The following is a 5,445-nucleotide window of genomic DNA, read 5'->3' on the forward strand; positions in this document are numbered from 1 at the left end:
AATCTTGTCAGTTGTTGCTACTGTCATATGCTGCACTCTCTCTTCATGTGGCTCATTATGTTTGGCACATTGTATGGGTCACTTCTTATATCATAACAAGGTAATACAATGTGTAATCAAGTGATGACTGATTAACAGTAATGTAAATGCTAAATGCCCTAATACCTGATGATACTACAACAATGGAAAGTATAGGCTCTTAACCTTGCAGTTTTGCACATATCTTGTAAGGACTCAATTTCTCCATTTCTTTGCAAAAAACTCTCCAGAAAGTGCCATTTGATGGTTTATTTTTCAAAAAAAATTTCACGGGGGGGGGACTACCCCCGGACCCCCCTAAGGTGAGCCCCCCCACAGAACAAATCCCAATTTTACCCCTGGTCTTTAGTTAGGTCTTTATTAGTTGTTGCAACATAAACAACATAAAGTGTAATTGTATTTGCTAAATCACCCATCAAAACGGTACTATTACTGGGTGCGCCATATATTTTCCTGCTTTTTTGTCCTATGCCAATTACACCTAGGAATGAAAGAAGCGAACTGATCATTTATTTAACTTGTTAGCGAACCATCCACCTTAGTTTTTTGACAATTTGTTTGAAAGAAAACCCAAATTTCTGATATAGAAACTTTTAGAAAACGAATCAAATGTGACCCGATGACATCAGGAGGGATAAACTATATTTAGGAAGAGATAACGTTTAAGAAGACGACGACGTGACAAAGTTTGGCTTCAGGGACGGATTTCACACCAGAGACCAATTAAAACGTCCCGCTGAGAAACAGCTGATGTTCAGACACATCGCTGCTGCTGCCACGCCGTTATTATTATTAATAACACATTTCTTCTTCTTCTCGTTAATCCAGACGAGGACAAAGTCGAGTGAAAGACGGAGCTGCTCTCAGATCCGCCTGCAGGAAGTTCACACTTTGGGTTTTCACACTTCCTGTGACGAGCGGCGCCTCAGCTGGTTTAAAAACACACAACAGCAGAGTTCAGATCGGCTGATGATGATGATGACGATGATGAAGATGATGATGAAGCCTGAGGGGCGCTGCAGTCAGCCTGACCTTCACACTCTCTGTGACTGCAGCTTTTATTCTGAAAATCTTCTTGTTCTTTCAGGTCAGAGAGCGTCAGACGTGGCGGTATGATCCAACCGATCCTCCAAAACCTTCGGCGATATCGGTTGTTTGTTCACCCCCCCCTCTAATCCGACCCACAGGAGCATTTCCTAAAATAGCGCCCCCTAGTGGTGGCAGGAAATAGGTCCTCATATCCAAACCAGAGAAGGGAACGGTGCGGTTTTAAACCCAAGGTTAACGTGGTGAAAACTGTCCCAGTTTCGTTAGGTTTAGACACCAAAACTACTGAGTTAAGATGATAAAAAGATGGAGGTTTGGGTACCAATCAGACGTGACATCACTTCCTGAAGGTTACCACGTGGCCCAGAACGTGACGGAGCTCCGTTTGTTCCCTAAAGGCCCGGACACACCAACCAGACCAGTTTCCCAGAGTTGGTCCAAAAAGTTCCTCAGAACACACCAAAGAGACGAGACGTAATACGTCTCCATAACAGCTGATCTGTATTGTCGCCCAAAAAAATGAAAACCGGCAGCTGATTGGACGAAGGCGTCACGTGAGGTCTGGTTTCTCCGGAAATTCAAAGCCAGACTGTCATGGCAGCTCGTTCAGAATCTGATCTCATATTGGACTAAAATAGTTCACGAAACATGTTTCTGAAAACATTTTAAGAGAGAAATAGGCAGTGTGTGTGTGTGTGTGTGTGTGTGTGTGTGTGTGTCTGTGTTTGTCTGTGTGTGTGTGTGTGTGTGTGTGTGTGTGTGTGTGTGTGTGTGTGTGTGTATGCAGTTGTCTTCATTTCAGATCAACAAAAGGTCAGTTTAAAAGATTTTCATCAGATTTTGAGAGAGAGTCTAGTCACGCTCATACCGCTCCCCGTTTCCTGGTTAGCTCTCCACCAATCAGATGGGTCATTTGAGTCTGACCGCCGGCAGTACCCGCCCCGTCGATTATACAAGTCAAATCGGCCAAAATAAACGCCGACAGCCCCTCGGACGGACGACAGCACGGGACACACCGAACAGACTCGGGTCACAAACCTCGCCAGACTGTCTACACTACACTACACACCGAGCCGATTATCGTGCCATCGCGTTATAGTGCTTACTGTACCTTACCTTCCCTGCTAGACTAACCACTCAGTCCAACATCTAATCTGGTTTCTGAACGGATCAGAACGATCATTTGTTCGCTGCCACCTCACAGCTTCAGCAGCCAATCAGGTGCCAGTAGGTGTTTCTTCCTGCTGAGCTGCTCTGGAGGCATGAACTAAAATAATCTCACTGGTCCAGTTGGTGTGAAAATAAATGACAGCGTGTTAGAGCCAGCAGCTATATACAGACACACTGTTATGGCTGCCGTCGGCACCTTCATGTGTGGGTTTAATTGAGCGTGCTATATGTGAGATGCAAAGCAGGCTGTGCCATCCCATGCTGTGGATTGGATGGACAAGGGAAGACAGACAGACAGACAGACAAACACACAGACAGATAGACAGACACACACAGCAAGTTATGTTGTTGTAAATAAAATTATGTTGATGTAAATAAAGTTATGTTGATGTAAGTAAAGTTATGTTGTAAATAAAGTTATGTTGCTTATGTTGATGTAAGTAAAGTTAGATTTATGTTGATGTAAGTAAAGTTATTTTTAATGTAAAACTGATTCTAAAGGGTTAGTGTAGTTTTCAGGGAGGTCTCACTCTGTTGCAAAAACAGCGACCGGAAATGACCACGGGAGCTGAGGTCCAATCAGAGAGAGTGGAAACACCTGAGCTCTGCAGACCCCCGACACCGCTGAACAACAACAAACTCTGCCTCTGTAAGTCAACCTTATTTTCACATTTTTACATCACTAAATTGATAAAAGCACCACTTAATCTCACAAATAAAGAATAATGCGTTTACAGGCAGCGAAGAGACGCGTCTATGTTTAGGCTTTTTTTTAACGCTGAACTGAGACACCTGTAGCGTCCCTCAGAAACGATAGATAATAAAATATGATTTAACGGCGCCTTACAGGGCTTTAAACTAAATGTTCATTCAGGTAAAACAGTCACAAAACTGGAGACATAAGATGGACAGAGATGGGCGAATTTAAATGTTTATGGTGTGTGAATGTGCCGGGGCAGGGAGCTCCAGGGCCCGGGGGGCGTGAGGGGGTCAGACAGAGAGGTGTGGCCGGGGTGAAGGCCCCTATAGTCGTCCTAGTGTTGTTCAGGGAGCCGGTGCGGCTGGATGAAAAACGTCAATGTAATGGGATCATGTTTTCGTTTATTTTTTGCTATAATTGCACACTAATGTAACGTATGTAAACAGAGAACCTCCTTCATTTCTTCTGTGACCCAAATCCCAAATGGCGCCCAGTTTCCTCTCATCTTTTTGACTCATTTTGATAATATTTTGGTGTCCTACACGGTTATAATGTCTGTCCCAACCTGTCAACATATTGATTACCACGGACTGATATCCTTATATAGTTGTTTTAGGAGTGTTTAGCAGTTGCTAGTTTGAATTTGGTCGCTCTAACGTTAATTTGCGGCGACGTTAAGCTAACTTCCGTTTAGCATATTCATGTTATTTGTGTACAGTAGAAGTTGGAGCGCGCGGTTTTAACTGATTAGGTCATGTTTTCTGCATGTGTCACCATAGTAACCAGAGGGATCGACCGGTGTCTCGCGCAGAAGTCCAACGTTACATGACATGAAGACGACGTGACGCTGCTATCAACGGTCAGTCCGGTGAGTGGAATAAATGTTCTTTTTATTTTATTTTTTAGTCACTGCTTTCAAATACAAAAACAGGCATTTTTAGATCACTTAACACACACATATATATATATATATATATATATATATATATATATATATATATATATATATATATATATATATATATATATAACATTTTACAAATAATTTCAAGCAGCATCAAAATAAAATATAGGACATAAAAATAAGAAAATGAAATGAACGAATAAAAAACAAAAATATTGTTAGATAAATGAATATAAACTTATAAATTAACTAAAATCAAATAAGGTGGAAGGGGGTTTAATAAATATATACTCTAAAAACACTTATTGTTCCACCTTTTTTTTTAAACTGAAAAACTTTTAATTCCTTTATAAAAAAGGCAACAAAACTTAGGGTCACCTTTTAAAAAAACATTTGTGAATTTACTATAATTATAATTAATTCAATTTCACTAAATGCGTAACAGTTCTTTAGCAGACAAGACAAGAAGAAAAAGAGAAAAAGAAAGACAAAATAAAAACCTCTAAGTAACTCCGACAGGCTGCTTGTAAACAGTGTAGAAATATGGTTGAAGCTGCGGTTTCTGACGTGTTTTCTGAGACGTGAACTGACGCGATCACGCGTACTTAAAGCGGAGCTCGCGCAGCGGAGCGTCAGTTATTTCGGCTGCACGCGGAGAGACAGTATCAGAAAGCTTCCTCATCACACGAGGACAGGACGGAGAAGAGGGAGGAACTCATCACAGGATTATTGCTTCTTTTATTGATCAACAGCGAGACCGCTCGGTCCGCTTTTCTGCCCGAGACTCAACACTTTAACACGGGTTCTTCTGGCTTGCCGTCCCCGCGGTTCGGTGCCGCTGCTGCGGCAGAGGATGGCAGACAGCTGCGGGCGGCGCGGCAGGACGCAGCTCCTCCTCAGCATGTGAACTAAACAAGCTCCTGTTGGTTTGATTTTCATCCAAAAAAAGGAGATTATCCACCTTTCCTCTCAGTCTGGACTCAGGGGCAGAGTGAGGAGGGGGTTTCTGGGGCTCCAGACCCCACCAATTTCTTTTCCAAAACCCAAATATTTTAGGGGTTTTACTATAACTTTAAATTTGTGTTATTTCCTCTCAGTTTATCTGACTGGACCGGCAAACAAATGGAGCAAAAATGTATTAAAACGTGCGATTCCAGCTTGTTAAATGTGAATCTTTTTCTAGTTTCTTCTCTCCTCTGAGACAGTCTGAATATCTTTGAGTTGTGGACAAAACAAGACATTTGAGGAGCATCTTGGGATTTTAGGAAACTATTTTTGGACAATTTATAAACAAAACAACAGATGGAGACTCTTCTCTCAGCATGTGAACTCCAACACGCTGTCTGTTGGGTTTTGGTTTCCCCCAAAGGGTTTCTGCAGGTTTCACCAAGTCAAATTCAAGACCTTTTTAAGACCATTATGAATGTAATTTAAGACCTATTATGAGTCTAGTATGACATAAAAAAGGAAATGCAGAGTCACAAAATGAAGTCCTTTCTTGCATGAGAAGCAGTAGGCTTCCAATACAATAGAAATAATATAAAATCTGTTTTATGTCTGTGGTACAATCAGAAGGAGACTCAAT

Source organism: Perca flavescens, chromosome 24, assembly GCF_004354835.1.
Source record: "Perca flavescens isolate YP-PL-M2 chromosome 24, PFLA_1.0, whole genome shotgun sequence".
Taxonomy (NCBI): Eukaryota; Metazoa; Chordata; class Actinopteri; order Perciformes; family Percidae; genus Perca; species Perca flavescens.